Here is a 17,780-nt window from a genome sequence, read left to right on the forward strand (position 1 = left end):
AGTTTGGTGATGCTTTTGTGCCCCAGGACAGGGGGTGTGGGCAGCAGGAGCTCCCACTGAGCTGCCTGGGAGGATGTGGGGATGCCAGAGCAGGCAGGGCTCAGGCAGGGATGCAGGGATCAGGCAGGGGTGCAGAGATGCAGGAATCAGGCAGGGATGCAGGCAGGGATACAGGCAGGGATGCAGGCAGGGATGCAGGAATCAGGCAGGGATGCAGGCAGGGATGCAGGAATCAGGCAGGGATGCAGGCAGGGATGCAGGCATCAGGCAGGGATGCAGGGATGCAGGCAGGGATGCAGGTAGGGATGCAGGGATGCAGGCAGGGATGCAGGCAGGGATGCAGGCAGGGATGCAGGCAGGGATGCAGGCAGGGATGCAGAGATGCAGGCAGAGATGCAGGCAGAGATGCAGGCAGGGATGCAGGCAGGGATGCAGGAAGGGATGCAGGCAGGGATGCAGGCAGGGATGCAGGGATGCAGGCAGAGATGCAGGCAGGGATGCAGGCAGGGATGCAGGCAGGGATGCAGGCAGGGATGCAGGAACCTGGCAGGGAGCAGCCCTGGTGCCTGGCAGGCTCCCCCTCCCCTCAGGAGCAGCAGGATGGCTCCATTGGGATGTGCTGCTCTGCACTGAGCTGCACCCACAGCTCAGCCCCACCCAAAGGCCCCCAGGAAAGGCAGCAGCACTTCCAGATGGGACCTTCCCAGCCCAGGTGCAGCTGCTGCCCCAGGAACTGATAAATGCCAGGTAGGGAAGGGGAAGGACACATGGGAACACCTTCATCCCATCTGAGCCCATGTCAAGAGCCAATCCAGCTGACTGGGACCCCAGAATGGTTTGGGTTGGGAGGGACATTAAAGCCTATCCAGTGCCACCCCTGCCATGGCAGGGACACCTTCCACTGTCCCAGGTGCTCCAAAACCTGTCCAGCCTGGCCTTGGGCACTGCCAGGGATCCAGGGGCAGCCACAGCTGCTCTGGGCACCTGTGCCAGGGCCTGCCCACCCTCACAGGGAACAATTCCCAATTCCCAATATCCCATCCATCCCTGCCCTCTGGCAGTGGGAGCCATTCCCTGTGTCCTGTCCCTCCATCCCTTGTCCCCAGCCCTTCTCCAGCTCTCCTGGAGCCCCTTCAGGCACTGGAAGGGGCTCTGAGTCCTCTCTGGAGGCTTCTCTTCTCCAGGCTGAACACCCTCAGCCAACAGAGGCCAACATCCCTCCAAACACCTCAAAATTCATTTGTATGGAAGAAAATGCTACAAGTTCACAGGAGAAAAGCAGCACATCTGTAAGTGAAACAGGCAGGAGCTCAGGGAAGAGAATTGCTCTTGGAAATGTCTTTTTGGGCCCTGCCTGCAATTTATGCTGCTGTTCATTTCCCTTCTGAGGGAAGACAGATTACCTGGCTGGAAAGAGGAGCAGGAAACTGCTGTATTAACCATGGAACAGCACAGCTGGAAAATGGATCTTTGGGGCTTTCCTTATAACTATCCCCAGCACTGGTGCTTGTAGCAGAGCTCTGACCTCTCACAGGTCAGAGGCAGGGGGTAAATCCAAGCTTTCCCTTTGACTTGGCACCTGAAAATCTGACTGATCACTGAGCTGCAGGAAATCAATGCACCCACCAGCACAGGGAGGCTTCCATGAGCTTCCCACGCTGGCACTGCCCCCTGGGCACTGCAGGAGCCCCAGAGAGCTGCAGTTGGCTGCTCCCCAAAGTGCCCAGCTCCCCTCAGCCCAGCAGGGCATCCATCCCTGCTGGCATATGGATGTGCTGGGGCACAGCATCCCACACTGGCTCACCCACCAGCAGCATCAATCCCTGAGGTTTTTCAGGGAAGTGGAGGAGAACATCTTAGGTGGGTTATTTTGGGGTTTTTTTTGAAGATATGTTAAGGAGATATTTTCTGCAACAAAATGCCTGTTGCCATAAGGGTTTTAAACCAAAAGAAACATCCCCAAAATCCATTTTTCCCTGAGTGCAGGTTCACCAAGGCTCAGGGGACTGGTCACAGGCCCTGCCAGGGCCAGGGCAGCCCCAGGAGCCCAAAGGCTGCTCTGGGAGGTGCAGCTGGCACTGGTTCCTGCCAGAGCCCGGGGTGCTGACACCTCTGCAAGCACTGCCTCCATCCAGCCCTGGCGCCACAAACTGCCACTGCTTGGGATTGATCCCATTTGCTTTGTATCACTCCCAAGGACAAAGCTGAAAACTCCTTTTTTGCCCCTCTGAGCTGCAGCTGGAGTCTGGCTCAGCCCAATGCAGGCAGCAGCTCCACTGCCAGGCTGGGCCCCCCTGTGCCCCAGGGTGGCACCAGCTCTGCCACCCTGGGAAGCTGGCACTGCTCCCTGCCCCCTGCTGCATCCAGCCAGCACAGGGAGCTGAGTCACTGAGCAGGGCCAGCCCCAATCCATCCCAGCTCCAGCTGCACAAACCCACCCCAGGGGCTCTGGGATCCATCCCAGCCCACAGAGCCACCCCAGGGGCTCTGGGATCCATCCCAGCCCACAGAGCCACCCCAGGGGCTCTGGGATCCATCCCAGCCCACGGAGCCACCCCAGGGGCTCTGGGATCCATCCCAGCCCACGGAGCCACCCCAGGGGCTCTGGGATCCATCCCAGCCCACGGAGCCACCCCAGGGGCTCTGGGATCCATCCTCAGCTCCTGCAGCAGGGCTGCTCCAGCCCCTGTTCCCACTCAGCTCCCCCAAGGCCTCAGCACCCAGAGGGACCCCCAGGCCAGCCCAGGCAGGCACAGGGCAGACATTTTCTGCAGAGCCAATATTGCTGCTTCCCCCAGCCCTTCCATTTTCCCTCCTGGCCAAACCTGAGCACAGCAGCTGGTTTGTTTTTTTGGTTTTTTTTTTTTTTCCCTTGCTGTTTAATCTCTCCCCAGCTCCCAGAGGATGTTCTCAGCTACCTTTGATGTGTCTCAAATTCTACCCCCAGGCAGGTGACAAGTATTCAGGGAACTTGGACAATTAAATGACAAGAGAAGGAAGGGCTGCAGGAAAAGCATAAAAACATAATAAATAAATAAAAGGGAAACAGAAAGCAAACCTGAGCAAAGCCTCCCCACCACACCCAAGGGCAGAGCCCGAGGGAGGCAGAGCCTGAGAGAATCACCAGAACCTGCTCTGAGAGGAGGCTCCCAACCCAGGCACCCTGAGCCAACCCTGGGGGCAGGGATCCCACTGTCACAGCTGCTCTGGCCCCAGCACAGCAATTCGTGTCCAGGAGGTCCTCCTGGGCACCTGAAGGGGCTCTGTGACCCTTCTAGAAGAGAACTCTGGGCTTTCCAAGAGTTGGGGGTGCCCATCTTGGTCAGCAGGGGAATGAGATGAGTCCTGGCAAGGCCACCTGCCCCCCAGACAGCATCACCCTGCTTGGGCTGGCACAGGGGACACACCTGGGCCCTGCTCCGTGCCTGGAGCACCCACAGCCACCCACCCTCCCAGCCTGCCCTGAGCCCAGGGCACCACCCAGGGCAGCCACAGCCACCAGGAGCTACCAGGAGTGGGCTCAGCAGCACCAGGGCCTCACATAGCTCAGCACTGTGTGCCCTGCAGCAGCCTCAGGGACTGGCACTGGCCCTGGTGGCAGCACAGGGTGACAATGCAGGCAGGGGCTGTCACTGGCCCTGGTGGCAGCACAGGGTGCCAATGCAGGCAGGGGCTGTCACTGGCCCTGGTGGCAGCACAGGGTGCCAATGCAGGCAGGGGCTGTCACTGGCCCTGGTGGCAGCACAGGGTGACACAATCTCCACATCCTCCACATCCTGGCTCTGTCTCCCCGGCAACCCGAGCACCTTCTCCCTGGCAGCTGAGAGCCTTGTGCACAAAGCCCAGCTGAATCCAGAGCAGGATTAGGGCAGCCTCTCCTTCCCTCAGCCTCCCAAACCCACCCAGCCCCAGTTTCCACCCAAAGCCCACCACAAAACACCAGCTCACAGTGAGGAATGGAGGTGCAGCTCCCTCTGCCCCCTCACCAGGGGGCCACCCTGGGGATTTTGGCTGCAGGAAGGTTGGGCTGGAGCAGGTGCAGTGACAGCACTGTCCCAATGGCAGCATGCACATGGTGACAGCACAGGTGGCACCAGTGGCCACGACCCCCAGCCTCCCACTGCACCCAGCAGGCCCAGTGGCCCTGGCAGCTCCTCCACAGTGCAGAGCTCCCTGCACTGTCCCACCAAGTGTCCTGCCTGCTGCACAGGGGGGCCACAATGAAGGAAAGAACAGCAAGGGCTGTGGGAAATGGGCTGGAAGGAGCCAGAGAGGTGCTGTGGGAAGATGATGCCCCAGAGCACACCCACACTGGGGCAGGTGCTCTCCTGAACATGGCCCAGCCTCTGTTGTTCCCCTGGGAGCAAGTCCTGCACATCCCCAGCCCACACTGGGCCTGCTCAGATGCTGCCCACAGCTCCACATCCCCTGGGCTCTGCTGTGCCAGAAAAGCTGTAGAAACACCAGACCCAGGTGGCAAATCCTCCTCTGCAGGGATGTGAGAGCAGACAGCTCCTCCCCTGCAGCCAGCCCCACAGGGATCCCTGTGCAGCAGGGCTGAGGCCAGTCCAGTCCAGCCCGGCCCGGCCCAACCCAGTCCAGTCCAGCCCGGCCCAGCCCAGTCCAGCCCAGCCCAGCCCAGTCCAGCCCAGCCCGGCCCAGTCCAGTCCAGCCCGGCCCAGCCCAGTCCGGCCCGGCCCAGCCCGGTCCGGCCCAGCCCAGCCCGGTCCGGCCCAGCCCAGCCCAGCCCGGCCCAGTCCAGCCCAGCCCGGCCCAGTCCAGCCCAGCCCGGCCCAGTCCAGCCCAAATTCCTGGCCAGGAGGGGTGGGCAGGGTGGGACCAGAGCTCCCCATCACCTGCAAGGCCTTGGCTGAGCACGGGGCCATCAGAGCAGCAAAGCTGCCTCTCCCCAGAGCCCCAGCTCCTGCAGCCTGGGCACACAGCCCTGCAGGCACAGCAGGGGCAGCACCCAGCGTGGCTCTGGGCAAGGGAGGCTCCAGCAGCTGGGCATAGGGCTCAGACAGGGCTGGCACCCCAGGCTGCCCTGCATGGCCCAGCTCCCGAGTGCTGTGAGGCACAAGAGGTGAAGGCTCAGCCAAGGCAAGCAGGGGTCTGGCCCTCAGCCAGCCTTTCCCAAGAGTTTGAGGGAGCTGGCAGCTCCCCCAGCCTCCAGGGCCCACATTGCCACATCCCACAAACCTGTTTGCTCAGCCCCAGCTGGGCTTTGCTCAGCCCCAGCAGCTGGGATGGCACAGAGCAGGGCTCGCTGACCAAGGCATGTCTTGCAGGCAGGATGGGCCCCAAATCAAGAGGAAAGTGCAGGAGCAGCCCTGGGGCAGGGCAGGGCTCTGCCCTGGTGCCCACAGGCGGCGCTGCCAGCTCCCAGTGCCTGTGCCAGGGCTGCCAGGGCCCTGCTGCAGCACGGGGTGCAAGGCAGGGAGCACAGAGCAGCCTCAGCCCCAGCTGCTCCATGAAACACCCAGCAGCTCCTCTCAGGCCAGAGGGGATCTGTGCAGTGCCCTGGGCCAACTCCTCTTACAGGGACCTGATCCTGCCCAGGCTGTTCAGGGGGCACCTGGGCAGGGGCTCCCTGCTCACCTGAGCTCTGCAGGCACCAAAACCTGCCTGTGAGCAGAGCTGTGGGACTGACCCCAGGGACCATCCCAGAGCCCGGGGCTCTGCCTGGGGGTGGTGCTGGGACCTGGCCCTGCCCTGCCCAGGCCTGACCCTGCCCTGCTGACCCCCCCTGCTTTTTGGGACGGGCAGTGACTGTCCTAAAGGTGCCAGAGCCAAGTCAGGCCGGGCAGGGAGCAGGACCAGCAGCCTGCAGCCATCCCTGCCCTCCTCCTCCATGCCTCACCCAGGGATGGCACCAGAGCACAGCCCTGCAATGCTGTGGTGCAGCAGGGCAGGGAGGCTGGGCCCAAGGCTGTGATGGCAGAGGTGCCCTGGGAACCCAGTTCAGACACCACTGCCCACTGTGGAGCACCTGGGCTGCACTCCAGGAGCAGGCAGGGCTGCTGCAGCCCTGGTGGAACAGCCCTCACCCTGCAGGGACAGGCACAGAGCTGCCCCCATCCTCCCTGCCTGCAGAGGAAGGCACAGAGCAGGGGTTCAGCTGCCTTGTGCTGGGATGGGGGCAGCCAGGGCAGAGCAGCTGCTCCCTGGGCAACAAGAACACAGGGCCAGGCATCCTGGGAAGCAGTGAGCTGGAGGAGGAGAGGAGCTCGAGGAGGGGAACTGCACCCAGAGCAAGGGAGGGCACCAAAAGGAGCCCAGTCCTGGCACAGGCTCAGCCCTGCCTTCCCCATCTTCTCCCATCCAAAGGAAGGGCCAAGCACTCTCCCCACCATCATCATCCTCTGCTCTGAGCCCCACAAGGCCCTGTCAGGGTCTGAAGTGGTGCCCAAGTGTCATTTTCCCCAAGGGAAGGAGACACCTTGTGCAGCATTGGGGTAGCTCAGTTGGAAGGAGCTGCAGTGAGCAGCTGCTGATGTCCATGTCCTGTGAGCAAACTCCCCCAGGATCTGCCCCCAGCAGGCAGGACCAGCCCCAGGGAGAGGGAGCTGCTGGAACCCAGGTTCATTGCCAGCATGATCCCTGTGCCATGACCAAAGTGTCACCAACCTCCCAAAGCAGGGGACACCCTCTGGGCACAGAGCTGCAGCTCCCCAAGCCCCAGCACCCAGGAGATAAAGGGGCAACTGTGAAACCAAAGACACCCAGACCTGGGCCAGGGCCCCCAGCTGCACCTGAGCCACCAAAGCCACCAGCAGGGGCCAGGGGCTGGCAGGGTCACCATGGGACTGGCACATGTCCTCCTTCCTGCCCCTCATGCCACCCCAGCATGGGGGACCCCAAGAGGGATTTGTACCCATGCAGGGGCAGAGCTTCCTGGTGGCCTTGCCCAGGAGCAGAACACTCCCCATGGGTACCCACCCCAGGCACAGAGCCCAGGGCACCCTGTCCCACCCGTGGGGGACACTGTGGCCATGCAGGAGCACCTGGGACCCACCTGGAACCCACCACTGACATTGGGCCTGCAGCTCTGCCTGGACCAAGTGCAGACCGCTCACACCACACCCAAACCCCTGCACACAGGGGCAGGACAAGGATCCCTGCCACTCCTGGCTCTCCCTGCACCCCCGGGCATGGGTGGAGTTGGCATCTTGCAAAATGCCTGGAGGAGGAGAGCTGGTGAGAAACTGCTCATAAACCACAGCAGAGACCTGCCCTGCTGTGAGCCAGAGGCAGCACCAGCCCTGGGAGCCCATCCCAGCCCTCAGCAGGGACCCAGATCCCACACCCACAGACCATGGAGCATCCTGAGCAGGAAGGGACCCACAAGGACCATCCAGCCCCACCCCCAGCCCTGCAGACACCCCAACAATCCCACCCTGTGCCTGGGAGGGTTTCCAAATGCTGCTGGAGCTCTGGCAGCCTCGGGGCTCTGACCATTCCCTGGGCAGCCCAGGCAGTGCCAGCACCCTCTGGGTGTGGAACCTTGGATAAAGAACCTGCAGCCATTGCCTGTGGGGCAGGAGCCCCGTGGGCAGCAGGGTCTGAGCCCTGTGGTGCACATTGTCACACACTGCTGTCACTTGGGGCAGAGCCAGGACAGGGGGTGCAGCTCTGGGGCTCCTCACCCCAGCTTTCAGATAAGGACATAAGGGTTGTGCTGCAGCTCTGCCCAGGCTCACCTCACTCTGCAGCTCAGAGAGCCCCAGCAGGAGCAGGACCTTGTCCCCCCAGCCCGGCCCAGCCCTCAGGGCTGCTGGAAGCTGCTCACATCTGATTCCCATGGCTGTCACTGTGCTGGGCAGTGGGGCTCTGCAATGGAGGAGTCCAGCAGCTGGAGGGACCCTGGTGTCCCTGAAGGGCTGGGCCACAGGCCCTGCACTCTTCCAAGCATCACAGCAACTGAATTCTGCAGCTCAGCCTCTCCTCCCAGCCTGCCCAGGCTCCACCTGAGGCCAGCTGTGAGCCCAGGGATCCACAGCCAGCAAAACCCCAGAGCTGCTTTGCAAACACACTGGTTTGCCTTCCTCAGACCTTCCTCACAACAGAGACCACAGAAACCCAGAGTGGGCAAACCCAACACTGAGACCCCAAACCCCTCTGGCAGTGGACAGGGACGAGGCAGCTGGGGGATTTCTGTGGACACAGGGGCTGCTGCCCCAGTCCCAGCTAAAGCAGGAAGCAATCCCAACACAAAGAGAGCCACACAAGCCCAAGCCCAGCAGTGTTTGGTGTTTTGGTGGGAGCAGGCCAGATTCCCAGGGGCTCCTGGCAGACAAGCCTCTCCCTGCAGCACCTCTCCGTGCTGAGCAACCTTTTCTGTGCTGTAAAACCCACTCAGCCTCATGTGGGATGTGGAAAGGAGAACAAAAGCTTTCAGGATAAACTCACGCTGCTTCCAGGGGCTGCTCTCAGCACTCAGCTCGGGCACGATTTACAACCTGCAAAGAAGAAAGCAGATTTGGTTAAAAGGAAGGGCAAAGTCCTGCCCAGAGATGATGGCAAGCACTCAGAAGGACAGCTCCAGCTGTCACCAGAGGGTGCCTGCCCAGCTCCAGTGCTGTGTTTGGATTCCATACCAATCTCCCTGCTGGAAATGGGAGCTGTGCATTGCTTCACACTCCTGCTCTCCTGATGTGCAGCCAGCCCCGCTCCCTCCTGGAGAACAGCAAATATTTACTACAGCAGAGCCCACACACCTCTGAGTGCCACCAGATCCCCGGGGCATGCCCAGGCTCTCCTTTCAGGCCACCTGTGCCACCTCTTTGTCCCCGTGGCTCCAGGGCCAGCAGGGCTTTGCCTGGGGGGCAGCGGGGCAGGAGCCTGAGCCAGCCCCACTCCCGGCCATGGCAGCCCCAGCAGGGCCAGCCCAGTCTGCAGCAGCCTTGCAGAGCCTCTTTTACCTGACAACTGCAGCCAGCCAGGGAGAAGGATCTGCCCAGCAGCACCACAGGGCCACAGGAGGAGGAAGCACGGTCTGGCACAGCAGGGACAGCTCCCACTTCTCCAAGGGTTAATTTTCAAACATCCTTAGACAGGAAAGGCCCAGCCTCCCCCCAGGCAGAAGCAAAGCAGGCCTATGCAAAGCTCCCTCCTCTCCCATGGATTCAGCAAAATCCTTTCACTCTCCACAAGCAAACATCAGCTGTGTGCAGCCCAGAGCCCGCCCTGAGCAGCACAAAGGCTGCTCCCAGCCAGAAATCCTGATGTGATAAAGCTGTGAGCTTCAGCTCCTCCGAGGAGACAAACCCACCTTTGAGCAGGAGAGCTGCAGGAGAGATGAGGTGAGAGGAGGGGGTGGCAGCTGCCACCTGCATGGCCCTGCCCTGTGCCTGTCACCCCGGGCTGGCTTTGGGCACAGATCCCTGCCCAGCCTGGCTGAGCTGTCCTGGCTGTGGGAGCAGGGCTGGGTGGCCATGCAGGCCAAGCCTGTGCCCAGCTCCAGCGCTGGTGGCACCAGAGCCCCACAGGCACCACTGCCATGGAGCTGGGGGTGTGACCCAGTGTCACTCAGGGATGTCACTGGTGTCTGGGGGCTGCTGTCCCATGCCTGTACCCTCATGTCCACACTGCTCCATCCCAGAGCCCAGACAAACCTCCCTCCTTCACCTGCCTGCTCTGCTCAGGAGCTGCTGCTGCTCGGAGGCTCAGGGGCCAGAGCAGAGCAAGCCCCTGTGGGAAGGGCTCTGTCTCTCCATGGGTGCCACCAGGCTGAGCTGATCCACGGGCTGGGCTCCAGCAGCACAGGGCACACAGGGAATCTGTGGGATTCTCTCCCACTCCCTGCTCCAGCACAGCTTCCGTGGCCTTGCTCATTCTCTGTGGGCCCAATGATTTCTGTGGGTACTCCACGCTGCTGCCAGGTTTGTGTGCTTGGATTTCTCTCATCCCAGCTCAAGGGGGTCCATAGATGCCCAGCAGAGATGGGCAGGCAGGTGCAAGAGCAGCCAGCTTTCCACAGACCCCCAAGGAGGAGGATGGCACCAGGGCTGCTCCCTGCTCCTGAGGCAGGAGGGAGGATGCAGCTACCAGGGCAGGGCAGTGGCACTCAGCACTGCCCAGTCTGCCTGTGCTGACACTGCCACACAAAGCCCTTGCCCTCCCCATCCCCTCCAGCCCTGTGAGAGGCCACCGTGGCTGCTGTGCCAGCTCTGAGCCCATGGCCATGCTGGGGTGTGAGGCACTGCACCAATTAGGATCCCATTAATGAAATGTTCTGGGAATCCTGGCAGTGGCAGCAAGGCCTCCCCCAGCCCTGCTCGCTTCTGCCCACGAGCAGCAGCTCCCAGAGCAGAAACCCACACCAGCCTGAGCCCTGAGCTCCTGCCACTGCTGCTCCCAGAGCAAAACCCACACCAGCCTGAGCCCTGAGCTCCTGCCACTGCTGCTCCCAGAGCAAAACCCACACCAGCCTGAGCCCTGAGCTCCTGCCACTGCTGCTCCCAGAGCAAAACCCACACCAGCCTGAGCCCTGAGCTCCTGCCACTGCTGCTCCCAGAGCAAAACCCACACCAGCCTGAGCCCTGAGCTCCTGCCACTGCTGCTCCCAGAGCAAAACCCACACCAGCCTGAGCCCTGAGCTCCTGCCACTGCTGCTCCCAGAGCAAAACCCACACCAGCCTGAGCCCTGAGCTCCTGCCACTGCTGCTCCCAGAGCAAAACCCACACCAGCCTGAGCCCTGAGCTCCTGCCACTGCTGCTCCCAGAGCAAAACCCACACCAGCCTGAGCCCTGAGCTCCTGCCACGCATCCCTGCTGGTGCCAGGCTGTGTGCACGGCCACAGCCACTGCCCGGGGCTCACAAACACCCACATTGTCACCACATTGTCACCACTTGTCAGCTCAGCCAGCCCGGCCCTGACAGGTCAGGGTGACGCTGCCTGGGGGCAGACACAGGGACAGGGTGGCACACGGATGGAGGCACTGCTGGCCCGGCTCAGGAAGGAGCCCTGCACTGCCCCGGCTCACCCAGATTTAAACCAGCACCTGGCACAGCTGCTGATGGTCACACCGAGGGACAGGGACTCACAGTGTCCCCTCCAGCAGGGCAGGGAGTGCAGCTGGAGAGGAGCCCAGGAGACACAGGGGAGCCCATGGACCATCCCAGGGACCATGGAGCACCTCAGGGACCACGGACCACACCACCATGGCCTTCCCAGGCCTGCCTGGGCTGAGACTGAGCTCCAAAGCTCCATCAGCAGTGTGGAGGTGTCCAGGAGGGCTGAGAGTGCCCCTGTCCCCAAAACACAGCATGGGCAGCTGCACCTTCTCTACATCCTGTGGCCCTTGGTCACCTCAAGTCAGACAGGTCTTACACCAGACCAAGGAATTTACTCATCCCATAGAATCCCAGAATGGTTTGGGCTGGAAGAGACCCCAAAGCCCATCTCATTCCATCCCCTGCCATGGGCAGGGACACCTTCCACTAGACCAGGATGCTCCAAGTCCCACCTAGGCTGGCCTTGGGCACTTCCAGGCATGCTGTGCTACCATGGCCACCATGCCCTACCAGCAGGAAGCATCCCTTGGTTCCCTGAAGAACAGTCCCAGGGGATTGGCAGAGGTAACAGCCCCTGCCCCACGAAGGGATGTGCAGACCCAAGCCAGATCAGCCCTCCCAGGAGGCTTCTCTTGTTCTGGCCACTTCACTCCACAGGACCTTCATCTATCAGAACTTGAGTAAATCTGCTATAGGGAAATACCACTGAGAATTTGGGCTGGAATTTTCCCCTGCCAAAGTTCACCATCACCATGTAAAATCAGTCTGTATCCCTGTCAAAACCTTCACACAGTGGGCAGCAGCCCCACTGTCCAACCACCCCTCTCCCACCTCGAGCCCTTTGCCACATCCCTCTCAGCATCCCCAGAGCCCCAAAGCTGTGCCAGTGCCCTGATCCCCTGTGCTCCTGCCAGCACAGACACTGCCAGACCCAGAGTGCACCTCATTACAGCATCCAGCTGTTCCCCAGGGGAGAAAGACCCACAGGACCCCTGAGCCCTTCCCAAGATGGGCCGGGGGAGATGCTCCAGGAAGATGGAGGGAATGGGCCAGGGGAGATGCTCGGGGTGGATGGAGGGGACGGGGAGGATGGAAGGGATGGGGAGGATGGAAGGGATGGGGAGGATGAAGGGGATGCCCCGGGAGGATGGAGGGGATGGGCCGGGGGAAATGCCCCGGGAGGATGGAGGGGATGGGGAGGATGGAGGGGATGGGGAGGATGGAGGGGATGCTCCAGGAGGATGGAGGGGATGGGGAGGATGGAGGGGATGGGCCAGGGGAGATGCTCCAGGAGGATGGAGGGGATGGGGAGGATGGAGGGGATCGGCCAGTGCAGATGCTCCGGGAGGATGGAGGGGATTGGGAGGATGGAGGGGATGGGGAGGATGGAGGGGCCGGGCCGGTGCAGATGCCCCGGCAGGATGGAGGGGATGGGGAGGATGGAGGGGCCGGGCCGGTGCAGATGCCCCGGGAGGATGGAGGGGATGGGCCGGGGGAGATGCCCCGGGAGGATGGAGGGGATGGGGAGGATGGAGGGGCCGGGCCGGGCCATCCCCGCCCCCGGCCGGCCAGGACGCCTCGCTCGCTGCTGGCATGGCCCCAGCCGGGCCGATGGGCTGATTACAAAGGGGAATGTGTCATTTCAAACACACAATCAGATTTCCCGGCCCTTCTGCCCATAACAAAATGTCTCGTGAAATGGCTCGTTCTGTTCTCCCATAGAAACGTGTTTCCCTTCTAAAGCCTGATACGAGGAGCGGAGGGGAAAAAAAAAAGGAAAAGGCAAAGCTAAAAATATCATCCGAAAGATACCATGACAGCAACAGATTCACAGGAAAATGAGGTGGGAAGGGGGCTGTGAATGTGTTAAGATCCTGTTTAATCTCTCCCCAGCCACCTAAAAAACGCACTGAAGGCAGAAACGATACCTCAACATTTCCTTTGTGCGGAGCTGACTCCACCCTGTGTTTTCCTCTCCATCTGATGCTCGGGAAGGATAGCAGCAGACATCTCTGCTGCCAGGCAGCCAGGGGCCCGGCAGTGGGTTAGTAGGAGCAGAGGGAGGAAGGAGCCGGTGGGAGGAACCTGGCAGCAGGGCTGGGCTGTGAATCCCCATTCAGCATCGCCTCAGCCGCTTTACTCTGGCACAGCACCTGCTCCTGCTCCCCCCAGCGCCTCCCCGGGGCTCCAGGGGGCTCGGGGACAGCCCGGCCCAGCCAGGAGCTCCCAGGGTCCATCACAGCCTGGGGGAGAGGGCTGGGCACTGAGAGGGATGGAGCAGATCCTGACCTGCGGCCACATTTCAGTGCCACAAAGAGGCCAAGTGGCCGAGTGAAACTGCTGACCTGCTGGCAGGCACAGATCTGCAGCTTCAGCCTCATTTGTCTCGTGTTCTGAGCACAATGGGGTCAGCCCAGCATCCCCTGGCTGTGATCCTGCAGCCCGGGCTCTGGGCAGCTCCTGCAGGAGGATCCTGGGCACTGCTGAGCCCCCAGGAGCCTGCACAGGGCAGGACACAGAACATCAGCAGGAGGTGGAAAGAAAATCCTCTTCCAGAGAGTTATCATCCAGATTTAAAGGCTCTGTCTGCTGCTTCCATTCCTGGGGAGGGGGCACGGGTGGGCTCAGGGGTGTGCACACACCATCAGGACACTGACAACTCTGAGCTGCATCCAGAGCCCCCTCAGCTGTGTACTGGGACAAGCAGACAGGAATTTACATCAAATGACCCATCCAGGGCTCTGGAATGTCTGTCCCATTCCACACAGTCCCATCACTCCCTGTCCGGTGCAAAGAGAGCAAACCTTGACTCCTGTCCCAGTTGTACCAAACTTGAGCCCAACAGCTCTCCTTAGGATTGGATATCAGGGAGAAATCCTTCCCTGTGAGGGTGGGGAGGCCCTGGCACAGGCTGTCCAGAGAAGCTGTGGCTGGACATGTCCAAGGCCAGGTTGGACAGGGTTCGGAGCAACCTGGAATAGCCGAAGGTGTCCCTGCCCATGGTAGGTGGGTTGGACTGAGATGAACTTTAGGGTCCTTTCCAAGCCAAACCCATGATTCTATGGCTCCAACATCCCCTTGGAGCAAGGCAGGACAGAGGGAGCAGCTGCCATCCAAGACAAGGGACATCCATGGGACCTGGGCCCAGCACCTGCTTTGCACCAGGGACACACTGTGTGCAAAGGAGCGCTGCTGCAGGAAGCAGCACTGCTTCCACACTGGAAAACGTGGCTGCCCAGACTTCCTCCTCTTCATCTGAAGACACACTTAGGTCCTGGACAACCCACAAGGTTCCCCTCAAGGGCTGGAAGGAGAGGAAGGCTGGATCTGCAGCCACAGGAAGCCTTGCAGCATGTCCCCATCAGTGACAGTCTCCTCCCACCATGCTTTCCCCCTCCTGTAATCCAGACAAGAGCATCATGAAGGACCAGCCTGGCCAGCAGCAGTGATGATGCTTAGCTTTCCAGCCCTGAGTGGCACAGGGCAGGGCCTGGAAGGGGTTCCCAAGGGAGGCTGGAGCTTCCTGCAGCTCGCACAGACCCAGCTCCTTCCAGGCTCAAGGGACAGCACGAGCTCCCAGTGCCTCTGAGTCCAGGCTCTCACATTGCCCTGCAGCAGGGTCAAGGCCCAGCACCACAGACCTGCACAGGCTGTGACAAACCCAAAGCTGCTGACTCAGAGGCCCCGAGTGCTCTGAGGAGAACAATGAGCCCCGCAGCCATGGCTGTCACCGCCCCAGCACGCTTTTAGGTGCTGCCAGAGAGTCAGGTGTCCATGGATGCACAAGTTTCCCTGTGCAGGAGCTCCCAGCACCCAGGGACTGCCACTGTTTTGTGTTTCTCCTTTGGCAGAGGGAGCTCAGCTCAGACCTCCAAGTGACAGGCACCGCATGCAAGTCTACTACAGGCAGGCCTGGCAGCCGCCCACGCCGCTCCGGCGGAGCTCAGCCCTTCTCCTCGCGCTCCCATCGCGTCCCAGCTGCCACTCAGCACCACAGCTCCGTGCCCAGGCAGCAGGGAAATGGCCCAAGTGCACAGCCAAAGAGAATTGAGGCAAAGGACACTCCAGTGGTGTCTGTGAGCCTGAGCAGGAAGCTCTGAGCGAGGCTGGGAAGAGCCAAGCCCAACCCCTGCCCTTTAACCGACAGGTCATTGTCAGCAGCTTCCCAATTTAGAAACCCTAATTAGTTATGGGAAAGATTTCTTCTGTTAGGGACAGAATTAGTCAGGCACCTGAGTGGTCTGTGTGTGTCTGGAAGGTTCCTGTAGGAAAGCAGAAGTCCCCAGCAGTGCTGGAGCGAGGGGAAGGCAGGCAGGACGCCCGGAGTGACGGCGGAACCCCGCGGGACGAGGGCTCGGAGCTGCCAGCAGAAATCCTTCAGAAATCCTTCATGTAATTCCAGAAACCAGGGAGGGATCCAACTCCTCACCAGGACCAAGGTCATCACCCAGAGCTTAACAGGGAACTCAGCTGCCTGGGGGAAGAAAATGATTTTCCCCATTCTGTGCTGCAGTGACTTCTTCAGCCGAGCCAGCCACCCCTCCTGGCCACAAAGACATCACACATCAGCCTGGAAGGTTGTGGTGGGGGTGGCAGCCTGGGGAAGGGGGCCCAGCACACTCTGTGTCTGCACAGGGAAGGCACCAAAACCTTCCCCTTCTGCACACTAGGAACACTCATACCTCTAGCTCAGAAATCCCATGCTGGACTCCAAAAACCATTTCTAGATGCTTCCTCCTGACCAAAACATCTCCCCTAAGAGTTCTGGAGAAAGCTCATATCTCAAAAATTGGTAAAAATCAAAAATTCTAGGGAGTCCTAGGCACAACATCCACAGGCAGCCAAAGCAGCAGGGGAAGAATCCATCTGCCAAAGGCAGCCAAACACAGGCTCTGCACCCCACAGCCCTGCCCAGGGCTCTGCTGGGAACGACATGGAGAAGAGCAATCCCCATGGCACAGGGATGGTGGGAAGAGGAGAGGAGATGGGAATCCTCCCCTCCCAGAGGGGCTCACAGCCCACACGAGACAGCTGCACCCTGCTCCTGGACTCCAAACACAGAGGCCATCCCTGGGTAAGGAGGGGAGCTCTGGACCTGCCACAGCTTCCAGAAGATGCCCTGTGTCCCTGCAGGCAGCAGACAGGTCCTGATGGAGAGACCCAGCACCCCGGGGAGCCCTGCAGACGGGCGCCGTGCCTGCCGAGCCAGACTCTGAACCAACATCATTAAAGAATAATTAATGAATTCCCTTCCTGCAAGGACCATCACCCAAAGCCAGGCAGCCTCCCCTCAGCTCCAAACTTGCCCCATGGCAACAAGGACATGCAGCTGAAGCCACCAGAGCCGCTCCCCAGCCGTGTCCGAGGGGCCTGGCACAGCCAGAGGATGTGCAGACCCCCAAGGAGCAGAGCAGAGGAACAACGTGCCTCCCCACACCCCGAGTTTTTCTGGAGTAAAAATCCCTTTGGGCAAGTGCAGCAGGAGAAAGCTGGAGGGAAAGTGCCAGCTAAAGGCGGGAAGGAGATGGAGGCATGGGCTGGTCTCGCTGGGGATGCTGGAGAAGCCACACCTCATGCACAGCAATGGAGAAGGGGCTGATCAGGAGTCACCTCACAGCATCCACAGCTGAATGAAGCACAGCTTTGCCATCGCCTGCAGCACACTGAGACTGCCCAGCCGCACACCCAGACCATTGTTTGCCCACAGGAGGGTCCCCACCGACACGGGCTGAGGGCCGGGCAGCCGGAGGGAACAATACAGAGAAACAGCGATGGGAAATACAGAAACCACTGATGGGGAAAGGGCCACGCAGGTCCTCTAGTACAATCTCCCGGGTAACCAGCCTATGGAGAAAATGCTGAGCTCAAGGATACCTCCAGAGCCCACCTCCTGCCATATGACGGTACTCCAAAAATAACCACAGAAATATGCGAGGACCCATTCCAAGTTGTTCCTGGCTCTCTCCACATTCTCCCTCTAATGTAAATCGTCTCCCTCAAATCACAGCCCGGCGGTTCAATGTGCTGCCGCAGCTCGGGGCTACGGATCCCCGGGGCTCGGGATGCCGGGGGTGGCCCGGTCGCTCCCGCAGGACGGGGCTGGCGCTGCCGCCTGCCCGCGCTGCCTGCCCGGATCCCCCGGGACCGGCCGGCCCCGCCCGCAGCATCCCGGCGGTTCGCGGAGCGGGATGCACCGCTGCCGCTGAGGGCAGGCCCGGCTCGGGGCAGCTCTCCCGGCCCGGGGCTGAGCCCTGCCCGCCTCTCTCCTCACAGGCACCGCGCAGCACCTGGGGCTGCCCGGCCCCGCACCCCCGGCCGCTCACCTCGGCTCTGCCCGCTGGGCTCGGCTCGGCTCGGCTCCGTTCCGCCGCCGTGTGCGGGGCGCGGCCGCCGCCGCTGCCCGTCCGTGCCCGCTCCTGCCCCGCCGTGCGGCGGGCGCGGCGCAGCGCGGGGCGGGCCGGGCGCGGTGCGGCGCTGCGGAGGGGCGGGCCCGGGGCTCCCGCACGGCCCCGCCCCCGCCCGGGGCTCCCGCACGGCCCCGCACCGCCCCCGCCCGGAGCCGCTCCCGCACCTCCCGCACCGCCCCCGCCCGGAGCCGCTCCCGCACCGCCCGCACCGCCCCCGCCCGGACCCGGGGCTCCCGCACCGCCCCCGCCCGGAGCCGCTCCCGCACCTCCCGCACGGCCCCGCACCGCCCCCGCCCGGACCCGGGGCTCCCGCACGGTCCCGCACCGCCCCCGCCCGGAACCGCTCCGGGCCCGCG

The 17,780-nt window shown here is 61.8% G+C and overlaps 1 protein-coding gene across 15 annotated transcripts in view; it reads right to left on the reverse strand.

Moving 5' to 3' along the window:
• EPB41L1 (erythrocyte membrane protein band 4.1 like 1) overlaps nucleotides 1-17,498 on the reverse strand; it is a 66,110-nt gene extending 48,612 nt beyond the window's left edge. For 8 of the 15 annotated variants that reach the window (XM_077187431.1, XM_077187434.1, XM_077187435.1 and 5 more), the window contains exons 1-2: nucleotides 17,341-17,498; nucleotides 8,410-8,459 (exon numbers count right to left, since the gene is read on the reverse strand). The gene's annotated coding sequence lies outside the window, so the exon portion shown is untranslated. Of the gene's footprint in view, nucleotides 1-8,409; nucleotides 8,460-12,945; nucleotides 13,040-17,340 lie in introns of those variants that run through there. The other 7 variants (XM_054644469.2, XM_077187441.1, XM_077187440.1 and 4 more) reach the window with 2 other exon arrangements.
• Nucleotides 17,499-17,780: the final 282 nt, after the last annotated feature.

The sequence above is a fragment of the Agelaius phoeniceus genome, chromosome 17, assembly GCF_051311805.1.
Source record: "Agelaius phoeniceus isolate bAgePho1 chromosome 17, bAgePho1.hap1, whole genome shotgun sequence".
In the NCBI taxonomy this organism is placed as follows: domain Eukaryota; kingdom Metazoa; phylum Chordata; class Aves; order Passeriformes; family Icteridae; genus Agelaius; species Agelaius phoeniceus.